This window comes from Apis mellifera, linkage group LG16, assembly GCF_003254395.2.
Source record: "Apis mellifera strain DH4 linkage group LG16, Amel_HAv3.1, whole genome shotgun sequence".
In the NCBI taxonomy this organism is placed as follows: Eukaryota; Metazoa; Arthropoda; class Insecta; order Hymenoptera; family Apidae; genus Apis; species Apis mellifera.
The window spans coordinates 5,465,868-5,479,249 of record NC_037653.1 but is presented as its reverse complement, the minus strand read 5'-3'; the positions used below and the strand labels follow the sequence as shown (position 1 = coordinate 5,479,249).

The 13,382-nt window shown below is 36.0% G+C and overlaps 1 protein-coding gene and 1 long non-coding RNA gene across 2 annotated transcripts in view; both read left to right on the top strand.

Moving 5' to 3' along the window:
• LOC550708 (E3 ubiquitin-protein ligase MIB1) overlaps nucleotides 1–13,382 on the top strand; it is a 575,562-nt gene that overhangs the window by 383,846 nt on the left and 178,334 nt on the right. The gene's annotated exons all lie outside the window — the stretch shown is intronic.
• Nucleotides 1–13,382, top strand: part of LOC102654662 — a 57,430-nt gene that overhangs the window by 10,177 nt on the left and 33,871 nt on the right. The window lies entirely within an intron of this gene.

Below are 13,382 nucleotides of genomic sequence, written 5' to 3'. Positions count from 1 at the left end.
GGCGAGATTTTCTCCGTGTATCAATTACATTGAAAATTCGATAGCCCCTCCCCCCTTCCTTGCACAAAACACGGCGCGCAAAGTGGTTCCATAACTTTCTCATTGCAAACTTGAGCCCGATCCGCATCCCTCATTAGAAAACTTTTTACCAGATTCTCTCTTCTTCTCCAACGTCACTTTCCTTTCTTCCCTCTTTTTTTTTCTCACATACCATAAACTTCCTCCTCTTTCGACAAACTTCCAAAAGAAAAAAAAGGAGAGAAACGTCGTTGAAACAACGTTTCGACACCGGTTTAAGCACCGTTCGATATCGAGATTAAAAAAGAAGGAAAAACAAATCCGAACGAAAATCGCACACTTGGCGTATTATTGGTGAATACGCGAGGCTCCAATTCCAATTCGCACGAGCAACTGACTAAAAGAGGACAGCTGGGAGGACGATACGATACGAGACGCTTGGGAAATGCGAGACAAAAGACGACTTGGCAAGTTTCGCGGCAACAACGTTGATTCCCGTTTAACGAGATCCCGATCTAGTTTGCAACGCATGCCAACCCTTTTCGCTTCTCCGCGAACAAACGAATCAAACGAATTAAAGTTGACCATAGGAACTTGCTCAACTTTCGCACAATAATGATTAATGCACGACTCAGATAGAATTAATTTTCTCGATCAGTTATTGGGTTGGCAACTAAGTAATTGCGGATTTTACTCATAGATGGCTTCAGTTGAATTTTTAGGTTTGCTGGCGTAGTCCAAATGTAAAACACATTTTGTTATTTGATAGTTGGCAATTCAGCTGTCAATCATTGAAAACCACTTAAAACAACTTGGCTATGTTCAAAAACTCGATACATGGGTTCCTCACGAACTGAAAAAAAGCATTTAACAGGTGCGATTTGCTAAAGAAACGTAATGAAAATGATCCATTTTTAAAACGACTGATAACTGGCGATGAAGAATGGATTGTTTACAACAATATCAAGCGGAAAAGATCGTGGAGCAGGCCACGTGAACCAGCTCAAACAACATCAAAAGCTGGTATTCATCGAAAGAAGATTTTGTTATCAGTTTGGTGAGATTACAAAGGAATTGTCTATTTTGAACTCTTACCACCCAACCGAACGATCAATTCTGTTGTCTACATTGAACAACTAACGAAATTAAACAATGCGGTTGAAGAAAAGCGGCCCGAATTGACAAATCGAAAAGGTGTTGTATTCCATCATGACGATGCAAGGCCACGCACATCTTTGGTCACTCGGCAAAAATTATTGGAGCTTGGTTGGGATGTTTTGCCACATCCACCATATAGTCCTGACCTTGCACCATCCGATTACTTTTCGTTTCGATCTTTACAAAACTCCTTGAATGATAAAAATTTCAATAACGATGATGATATCAAATCGTACCTGATTCAGTTTTTTGCTAATAAAAACCACAAGTTTTATGAACGTGGGATTATGATGCTGCCTGAAAGATGGCAAAAGGTGATTGATCAAAATGAGCAACACATTACGGAATAAAGTTATTTAGTTCCATGAAAAAATTGTCTTTGATTTTCTAAAAAAAAATCCGCAATTAGTTAGTTGCCAACCCAATATTTAATTATTCGAGGCGATTATAAATTCACGAAATTTCGAAACTGTATTCTATGCAGTTTATTTCTCGAGAACAGGGTTTGTTTCTCGATCTCCAGCCTCGAAATTAAGGATTGAACATCCTCGTGAGGGTGGGATTATCGTTGGACCGATCTGGTTCTTTACTTAATCCGTTTGAACGAAGTCGGTGATATTCTCTCGATCGGTATAGCTTCCTTATATATCCTTGGCTGTACTCTGTTCTCGTAATTCTTTCGAGAATCTTATTGGCCGGATATCTTAGTAATACGGATATAAACCGAGTTAATAAATAAGGAGGGGGAGAGGAGAATCTCTTCATCGATCTCGTTTCGATATTATTGGCCTCCTTTCAACGATCCCTCATCGATCTCCTTCTTCCCAAGAGCACGATATCGGTTACTCTGTAAAACCTTGGACGCATCCGTCGATCATCGTTTTCGCATTCATTATTTCCGGACGCGAAATGGATCGAATTTAATCCTCGCGACAAACACGAAGATGGAAAGATTATTATTGTTATTATTGTTACCAGTCGATTAAATCCGAATTAAATTGGAGGAGAAATTCTTTCGAATAAGCGGTTTTTGTCTCGCTCGGATGATAATCGATATCATCGGAGTTGGGTAATTTTTTTTTTTTTTTATTAATTTTCCACGAACGAGTGTGTTTTCGAGAGGATTAAAACGAAAAAAAGGAGAAAATAATTGGAAACGCTCGATTCTTTCGTCCCCTCGTTCATAAACCCCGGGATTCCCCGGACAGCTTTGGAATCATCCTCTGTCAAAAACTGGGGGAACAATTATTCTTTAATCAAGCAAAAACCTTCGGTCAAAACTCGAAACCACTAAAATCTCGTTATCAACTGCGCGTAACCCCCCTGTGCAACATTAATCACGCGAGGACCTGGATTAATGCGATTTACATAGCTCCACAGCCTTGGAGCTGTGAAATATATATATATATGTATGTGTATGTGTATATTTTTTTCCTTTTTTTTTTTTTTTTTTTACCGATACAGGTCCTCCCGGACCCCGAGAAAGTCCCAAGAGCACGACCATTCATCCGCGCCAAGTATTTTATTAAACACGGCCGCCAGATGGTGCGCGCCGATCCTCCAACAGGAATACAAATTCAAAGTGTGGGACGCGATTTATCACGAGTTCACATCGCGTCATAGGATACCAAAAACTTCGAGCCGTGCGTTGCATCCCCGAGAGAACGTTTCGAGATCCCTCTTCTTCGTCCAGATTAATTCCGTTTTTTTTTTTTCGAATATTTTCGTTGACAAAAATTGATGATGCAATAATTTTTTAACAAATTATCGTACACGATATATCCCCATTTCGTAATCAGAAAATTTGAAACGATTTTATTAAATCGAGGATTTTGCAGATATGATTTGTATTTGTAATATCACGAAAGATACGCAAGGAAAAGAAAAGTATTGGTTTTAATAAATTATCGTATAATTCGATAATGGTTCATAATTAGGAAATTTCGAAATGTCGAAATGAAAAGTTGAAAGTGGGGCACGCGCGACGTGGAAGTTGATAAATATATTTTTCGGTCGGAATCAACCGGGGAAAAGTATAAATTATGGGCGCGTATAAAAGTTAAGGACGGATATCAAGAAGAAATAGCGGGACTGTTAGTCTTGGTGCACTTTCGGTCGCATAAATTTTCCTTGCGCCGAATTTATCGCGGGGACCAAGTTCACATTTTCAAGTATTTTCCCTCTGTTTCTTTATTCGATAGTTTGCGACGGAGGAAAAAGGAGACACTTGAGAAACATTGAATCCTGGCCAACCCAGCCAAAGTCATTCGATCTTTACGACCATCGCTTCCGAAACTTTCCAACTCCGCCATTTTGTCAAATCGCGGGGATCACTCTTATTCCCAAACAGTCGTTTAAACTTCTATATCCAAGGCGAATTAATAAAATTTACCCGAGTATCGTGTATCGACCGAGTATCGTTTATCGACCGAGGATAATTACCCGACAAATTCGATCGAAACGACCAATTATTCGATTTTTATCAACCGAGTATGCCATATATATCGTATATTTATTATAGTTTTATTTCGTCGTATTTAACTTTACTTAACGCTAGAGGAACGAGTCTAGATTTCGTTATATCCCGTTTATTATGAAGTTTATTACGATTGTGCCGCTCTCGTGAATTAAATTATCTAACAATCTCATCGCATTTCGAGCGTTATAAAATTTATCGACGTATCATCGCCCGTCAAGAAAGATTTATACACTTGACTACAATTTCCATATTTCTCCGTTTAATTTCCAAAATTATTTCAATTATCATCCCCCTCGTCGGTTTAAAAATACAAAATTTTTATTAGAGAATTACGATAAATTCCATTCAACCAAAATTATTTTAAAAACGGTCACGAATATATCAAGGATCGCGTTTCAAAGATGATTCCAAAAATTATATCACGCCTTCAAAAATTCAGAATTACCTTATTCGCGATAACCAAGCTTCCACGAAACATTCCAATTTCCAAAACATATATCTCTCTTCCTTTCAACCACAATGATACGAAATCCGGTTGAAATATTCGAAAATAATTTTATCATCTTCTGCCTCCTCTTCTCACCACTGCCAAGCTCTGGTAGTCGAATGATGATACTAGGGGCGAAAATTCGAGGGCACCTGCACCTCCCTCCCCCTCGTTTCGCATTTATACCCCTCCGACATTGTTCCACACCGGAAATCCCGGCGACTTCCGTCCTAGACGACGCAGCAACGCTCCATTCCGACCAAATAAATTACGATTCCCAAGGGAGAATTATTTGCGGGCTTTGTCGCATTGTCGTCACTCGTAACGTTCAATTTACTCGCCTGCATCAATCTTATCTTTCTTTGTTCCCCCTTCTTCCTCAACCCTTACCTCTAATCTCCACGGCTTTAACCATTTTCTTTCTTATTCCCGCACACACACATACACGTACACACAGCGTCCCGAAACACTTTCCACAACTTCCAGCTCCCCTTCCCTTCCCTCTCTATCGCAGAAACATCGTGTAATCGTGTCAACTCCATCGATTCCTCTTTTTCGTCCGTTCCCTCCCCCCTCTCTTCGATTCCATCGCTAATCTTGTACGAATCTACTTCCCTCCCCCGCTTCACCTTTCATTAATTACCCCGCGAATGAACGTAGGAGGAGGTTGATGAACGTTTTTATCCACTCGTTTCTTTGCCTCGAACAAAGACGGAAACGTGGAGGTGGAGGGATTCGCGCGAGATGTTGCTCGAAATCGATTCGCAATTAAACTGTTTGCAGTAGAATTTCTCTTTCTGAATTTTTGGTCACAAGAAATTCTTTTTCTCTATGAAAGAGGAGCTTTATTTTGCTCCATCGTCGAGTTGATGACGAATGACATTTGAAGAAAGAAAAGAGTATCGAGGCTCGATTGATTAACCCCAACCCTTCGATATTCGATGAGAATCGTGTTTATTCGGACGAAAATATTGATAAATATATTTTTCTTTTTTCAAATTATCTTTCAACGAGGAAAAAATACTGGAAATATTACGAGGGTTGGGATTTAGGATTGCGGGGATTGTTAACGCGGTTTTAATACGCGGGCAAAGTGGACAGGCTTCGCGTTAATTATCGGTGTGTCCCCGGTTTTCTGGATTATCTTCGTGAAACTTCGCGACGTCGATGAAACATTGGGGGACGAATTGCGCTAATTGCGCCCGGCTTATACACGGCCGCCTGTAATTTTTATCCGTCGAATAAAAATTTTTCGCGCGTTTTTTTTTCTCGATCGTTGTTATATGAATAAAAAGCCTGTGTTGATCGGTTTTATTGTATTAATTAAACGAAAGGATCGATCTTTCCAGATAATTGTCCAAACTCAAATTTTCTCAAATGGAAATTTTCTCAGATTTTGTTGTAAACGGATTTCATAGAGGAGCTTTTCATTTTCTACGAATTTCATAATACATTATTGTTTAAAGAGAGGATTATATATAGAGTTAATATAGATTGGATTGGAGAGACGAGAAAGGATGTGAAATGATAAATTTAGCGAGAGAATTTAGCTTCTTCTTCCGCGAACAAGTATCATCATCGAATTATCAAGAAATTCGTTACGAGGGATCTTGCAATCTTGGAATGAGAGAAAATAAATAAAAAATCTGAAAGATAGAAGACGTATAATGTTTTGAATTTCAAATTTTTCTTCTTCCTTTCTTTCTTATCGTCGAATGAAACATTTTTATCGCGAATTTATTAAGAGAGAGAGAAAAAAAAAAAGAGAAAATCTTCGGTAAGCAGTTCCAATCCTCTTCCCTGGTCGCGTCATTATACGATATTCCATCCCTGGAATCTCGAGGAGGAACGTGAAGAAACGTAAAATCTGGATCTGGATCTCCAACTTGTAAATTCATTCGAAACTTAATTCCCTTTTTCCTTATCCGTTGGTGATAGAAATCGTAATAAAGGGGTAGATGGTGCGCCAACTGAACTTGCAAGAAAACTTTTATTTCCAAATGGGAAAATAGGGGAGCAGAAGGAATTCCTCGAACGAGAAATTTTTGCCCAAATTCGACTTTGTATTAGGAGAATATAAGTCTATAGGAGGTGGCCTGAACAATTCCAAGGAATTCCTCGAACGAAAATTTTTGCCCAAATTTCGATTTTGTATTAGAAAACATAAGTCTATAGGGGTGGCACGAGAAATTTCCAAGGAATTCTTCGAACGAGAAATTTTTGCCAATTTCGACTTTGTATTAGGAGATATAAGTCTATAGGAGGTAGCACTTAGAAATTTCCAAGGAATTCCTCGAACAAGAATTTTTGCCCAAATTTCGACTTTGTATTAGGAGAACATAAGTCTATAGGAGGTAGCTTGAAAATTTCCAAGGAAATTCTCGAACGAGAAAATTTTTGCCAAATTTCGACTTTGTATTAGGAGAATATAAGTCTATAGGAGGTAGCATAGAAATTTCCAAGGAATTCCTCGAACGAGAAAATTTTTGCCCAAATTTCGATTTTGTATTAGGAAAACATAAGTCTATAGGAGGTGGCACGAAAATTTCCAAGAAATTCTTCGAACAAGAAAATTTTTTGCCCAAATTTCGATTTTGTATTAGGAAAACATAAGTCTATAGGAGGTAGCAGAAAAATTTCCAAGGAATTCCTCGAACGAGAAAATTTTGCCCAAATTTCGACTTTGTATTAGGAGAATATAAGTCTATAGAGGTGGCCTGAACAATTTCCAAGGAATTCTTCGAAGGAGAAAATTTTTGCCCAAATTTCGACTTTGTATTAGGAGAATATAAGTCTATAGGAGGTGCCTGAACAATTTCCAAGGAATTCTTCGAAGAGAAAATTTTTGCCCAAATTTCGACTTTGTTTAGGAGAATATAAGTCTATAGGAGGTAGCATTAAGAAATTTCCAAGGAATTCTTCGAACAAGAAAATTTTTGCCCAAATTTCGACTTTTGTATTAGGAGAATATAAGTCTATAGGAGGGGCCTGAACAATTTCCAAGGAATTCCTCGAACGGGAAAATTTTTGCCCAAATTTTCGATTTTGTATTAGGAAAACATAAGTCTATAGGAGGTGGCACGAGAAATTTCCAAGGAATTCCTCGAACGAGAAAATTTTTGCCCAAATTTCGACTTTGTATTAGGAGAATATAAGTCTATAGGAGGTAGCATTAGAAATTTCCAAGGAATTCTTCGAACAAGAAAATTTTTGCCCAAATTTCGACTTTGTATTAGGAGAACATAAGTCTATAGGAGGTAGCTTGAACAATTTCCAAGGAATTCTTCGAACGATAAAATTTTTACCCAAATTTTGACTTTGTGTTAGGAGAATATAAGTCTATAGGAGGTGGCACGTGAAATTTCCAAGGAATTCCTCGAACGAGAATGTTTGCCCAAATTTCGACTTTGTGTATTAGGAGAATATAAGTCTATAGGAGGTAGCATTAGAATTTCCAAGGAATTCTTCGAACAGAAAATTTTTGCCCAAATTTCGACTTTGTATTAGGAGAACATAAGTCTATAGGAGGTAGCTTGAACAATTTCCAGGAATTCTTCGAACGAAAATTTTTCCCAAATTTCGACTTTGTATTAGGAGAAATAAGTCTATAGGAGGTGCATGAAATTCTAAGGAAATTCTCGAACAAGAAAATTTTTGCCCAAATTTTCGATTTTGTATTAGGAAAACATAAGTCTATAGGAGGTAGCACGAGAAATTTCCAAGGAATTCCTCGAACGAGAAAATTTTTGCCCAAATTTCGATTTTGTATTAGGAGAATATAAGTCTATAGGAGGTGGCCTGAACAATTTCCAAGGAATTCCTCGAACGGGAAAATTTTTGCCCAAATTTCGATTTTGTATTAGGAAAACATAAGTCTATAGGAGGTGGCACGAGAAATTTCCAAGGAATTCCTCGAACGAGAAAATTTTTGCCCAAATTTCGACTTTGTATTAGGAGAATATAAGTCTATAGGAGGTAGCATTAGAAATTTCCAAGGAATTCTTCGAACAAGAAAATTTTGCCCAAATTTCGACTTTGTATTAGGAGAACATAAGTCTATAGGAGGTAGCTTGAACCAATTTCCAAGGAATTCTTCGAACGATAAAATTTTTACCCAAATTTTGACTTTGTATTAGGAGAATATAAGTCTATAGGAGGTGGCACGTGAAATTTCCAAGGAATTCCTCGAACGAGAATATTTTTGCCCAAATTTCGATTTTGTATTAGGAAAACATAAGTCTATAGGAGGTGGCACGAGAAATTTCCAAGGAATTCCTCGAACGAGAAAATTTTTGCCCAAATTTCGACTTTGTATTAGGAGAATATAAGTCTATAGGAGGTAGCATTAGAAATTTCCAAGGAATTCTTCGAACAAGAAATTTTTGCCCAAATTTCGACTTTGTATTAGGAGAACATAAGTCTATAGGAGGTAGCTTGAACAATTTCCAAGGAATTCTTCGAACGATAAATTTTTTACCCAAATTTCGACTTTGTATTAGGAGAATATAAGTCTATAGGAGTTAGCATTGAAAATTCTAAGGAAATTTATCGAATGAAATTTTGCCCAAATTTCGACTTTGTATTAGGAGAATATAAGTCTATAGGAGATGGCACGAGAATTCAAGGAATTCCTCGAACGAGAAAATTTTTGCCCAAATTTCGACTTTGTATTAGGATAACATAAGTCTATAGGAGATAGCCTGAACAATTTCCAAGGAATTCTTCGAACAAGAAAATTTTTTCCCAAATTTCGACTTTGTATTAGGAGAATATAAGTCTATAGGAGGTAGCATTAGAAATTTCCAAGGAATTCCTCGAACGAGAAAATGTTTGCCCCAAATTTTCGACTTTGTATTAGGAGAACATAAGTCTATAGGAGGTATGCTGAACAATTCCCAAGGAATTCCTCGAACGAGAAAATTTTTGCCCAAATTTCGATTTTGTATTAGGAAAACATAAGTCTATAGGAGGTGGCACGAGAAATTTCCAAGAAATTCTTCGAACAAGAAAATTTTTGCCCAAATTTCGATTTTGTATTAGGAAAACATAAGTCTATAGGAGGTAGCACGAAAAATTTCCAAGGAATTCCTCGAACGAGAAAATTTTTTGCCCAAATTTCGACTTTGTATTAGGAGAATATAAGTCTATAGGAGGTGGCCTGAACAATTTCCAAGGAATTCTTCGAAGGAGAAAATTTTTGCCCAAATTTCGACTTTGTATTAGGAGAATATAAGTCTATAGGAGGTGGCCTGAACAATTTCTAAGGAATTCTTCGAAGGAGAAAATTTTTGCCCAAATTCGACTTGTATTAGGAAATATAAGTCTATAGGAGGTGGCACGTGAAATTTCCAAGGGATTCCTCGAACGAGAAAATTTTTGCCCAAATTTCGACTTTGTATTAGGATAACATAAGTCTATAGGAGATAGCCTGAACAATTTCCAAGGAATTCTTCGAACGAGAAAATTTTTGCCCAAATTTCGACTTTGTATTAGGAGAATATAAGTCTATAGGAGGTAGCATTGAACAATTTCCCAAGAATTCCTCGAACCGTAGAAAAATTTTGCCCAATTTCGATTTGTATTAGGAAACATAAGTCTATAGGAGGTAGCACGAAAAATTTCCAAGGAATTCCTCGAACGAGAAAATTTTTTGCCCAAATTTCGACTTTGTATTAGGAAAACATAAGTCTATAGGAGGTAGCACGAAAAATTTCCAAGGAATTCCTCGAACGAGAAAATTTTTTGCCCAAATTTCGACTTTGTATTAGGAGAATATAAGTCTATAGGAGGTGGCCTGAACAATTTCCAAGGAATTCTTCGAAGGAGAAAATTTTTGCCCAAATTTCGACTTTGTATTAGGAGAATATAAGTCTATAGGAGGTGGCCTGAACAATTTCTAAGGAATTCTTCGAAGGAGAAAATTTTTGCCCAAATTTCGACTTTGTATTAGGAGAATATAAGTCTATAGGAGGTAGCATTAGAAATTTCCAAGGGATTCCTCGAACGAGAAAATTTTTGCCCAAATTTCGACTTTGTATTAGGAGAATATAAGTCTATAGGAGGTGGCCTGAACAATTTCCAAGGAATTCCTCGAACGGGAAAATTTTTGCCCAAATTTCGATTTTGTATTAGGAAAACATAAGTCTATAGGAGGTGGCACGAGAAATTTCCAAGGAATTCCTCGAACGAGAAAATTTTTGCCCAAATTTCGACTTTGTATTAGGAGAATATAAGTCTATAGGAGGTAGCATTAGAAATTTCCAAGGAATTCTTCGAACAAGAAAATTTTTGCCCAAATTTCGACTTTGTATTAGGAGAACATAAGTCTATAGGAGGTAGCTTGAACAATTTCCAAGGAATTCTTCGAACGATAAAATTTTTACCCAAATTTTGACTTTGTATTAGGAGAATATAAGTCTATAGGAGGTGGCACGTGAAATTTCCAAGGAATTCCTCGAACGAGAATATTTTTGCCCAAATTTCGATTTTGTATTAGGAAAACATAAGTCTATAGGAGGTGGCACGAGAAATTTCCAAGGAATTCCTCGAACGAGAAAATTTTTGCCCAAATTTCGACTTTGTATTAGGAGAATATAAGTCTATAGGAGGTGGCACGAGAAATTTCCAAGGAATTCCTCGAACGAGAAAATTTTTGCCCAAATTTCGACTTTGTATTAGGAGAATATAAGTCTATAGGAGGTAGCACGAGAAATTTCCAAGGAATTCCTCGTACGAGAAAATTTTTGCCCAAATTTCGACTTTGTATTGGAATATAAGTCTTTTTAGGATGACGAAAATTTCCAAGATTCTACGAGAGAAAATTTTGCCCAAATTTCGACTTTGTATTAGAGAATATAAGTCTATAGGAGGTGCCTGAACAATTTCCAAGGAATTCCTCGAACGGGAAAATGTTTGCCCAAATTTCGATTTTGTATTAGGAAAACATAAGTCTATAGGAGGTGGCACGAGAAATTTCCAAGGAATTCCTCGAACGAGAAAATTTTTGCCCAAATTTCGACTTTGTATTAGGAGAATATAAGTCTATAGGAGGTAGCATTAGAAATTTCCAAGGAATTCTTCGAACAAGAAAATTTTTGCCCAAATTTCGACTTTGTATTAGGAGAACATAAGTCTATAGGAGGTAGCTTGAACAATTTCCAAGGAATTCTTCGAACGATAAAATTTTTACCCAAATTTTGACTTTGTATTAGGAGAATATAAGTCTATAGGAGGTGGCACGTGAAATTTCCAAGGAATTCCTCGAACGAGAATATTTTTGCCCAAATTTCGATTTTGTATTAGGAAAACATAAGTCTATAGGAGGTGGCACGAGAAATTTCCAAGGAATTCCTCGAACGAGAAAATTTTTGCCCAAATTTCGACTTTGTATTAGGAGAATATAAGTCTATAGGAGGTAGCATTAGAAATTTCCAAGGAATTCTTCGAACAAGAAAATTTTTGCCCAAATTTCGACTTTGTATTAGGAGAACATAAGTCTATAGGAGGTAGCTTGAACAATTTCCGAGGAATTCTTCGAACGATAAAATTTTTACCCAAATTTTGACTTTGTATTAGGAGAACATAAGTCTATAGGAGATAGCTTGAACAATTTCCAAAGAATTCTTCGAACAAGAAAATTTTTGCCCAAATTTCGACTTTGTATTAGGAGAATATAAGTATATAGGAGATGGCCTGAACAAGTTCCAAGGAATTCTTCGAACAAGAAAATTTTTGCCCATATTTCGACTTTGTATTAGGAGAATATAATTCTATAGGAGGTGGCACGTGAAATTTCCAAGGAATTCCTCGAACGAGACAATTTTTGTCGAAATTTCGACTTTGTATTAGGAGATCATAAGTCTATAGGAGGTGGCACGTGAAATTTCCAAGGAATTCCTCGAACGAGAAAATGTTTGCCCAAATTTCGACTTTGTATTAGGAGAACATAAGTCTATAGGAGGTAGCATTAGAAATTTCCAAGGAATTCCTCGAACGAGAAAATGTTTGCCCAAATTTCGACTTTGTATTAGGAGAACATAAGTTTATAGGAGGTAGCATGAAAAATTTCTGAGAATTTTGTCAATTCCTGGATAATGACGAAATTTTTGTTCAAAATTATGATTTTTTTATTAGGAGAACATAATTTAGAAGGAGATTTTTTATTCAGCTTACATACTTACCTTGTATACTTACCTTATATACTTACATACTTACCTTGTATACTTACCTTATATACTTACCTTATATACTTACCTTTTACGCCTGTCATATTTTTTAACGTTTTTTGTAATATTGTTTGTTTTTAATAATTTTTGAATATTTTTAATTGTAAAGGATCGAGGAATATATAGGGAATGTAATTATTATCTGGAATATCTCTTTTATTTTTAATAGTATTGAAAAATGTTTCGGGTAAAAGTTAAATAGTTTCAAATTGAACATAATCTGATGTTATTAGTTTTTTTACAAATAGATGCGTAAAAGAGTTATGAAAGTCGATTTAATTTTTTTAAATAGAATCATATATTTTTTAACTTATTATTAGATGCAGTTTTGTATTGTCTATACAAAAGTACCATACCTCTTATAAGGAAAATTTATTAGTTTCGGAGATAATTAAATATTATTATTAATATTTTTTAAATATCTCTTAAACTAATAATCTTTTGTTACTTTAATACTTTCGTATAGAGAATAATGCGCTACATCTATACATGTATTAAAAAATATAAGATTCTCTTCAATAAAACGGAATCGACCTTCGTATTATTACTACGCATTCACTTATAAAAAAATTAATTACATCACGCTACGCCCATCTCGAAATTATTCAACTTTTGTTTAAGAAATTTTTTAATACATTCAAAAATAAACGAGATATTTTCCAAATTGATAAGACACGTGGGATGTACATGGGATATACAATACGTGTATAAAAAATTTTTACACAAGTTTTTTTAAACTAATTTCATTTTATTCATTATATTTACTACATACATTTTTATTTTTACACAAAACTTATTCTTCTCGTCGAGATGAAAGATAATTTCCCGTCCGGGACGTGTTTCGCGCTTAGAAAGAGTTATGAGAGCATCCTTGTCTTTCCTTCTTCTTCTTCTTCTTTTTCTTCTTCTTTTTCTTTTTTTTCTTCACCTCTCTCTCTCCTTTGACGTTATTCAATTCGTGCTTGTTTCCATTTTCTTGCACAGACGTCTTTCCATCCAGCTTCCAAGTAGTTTA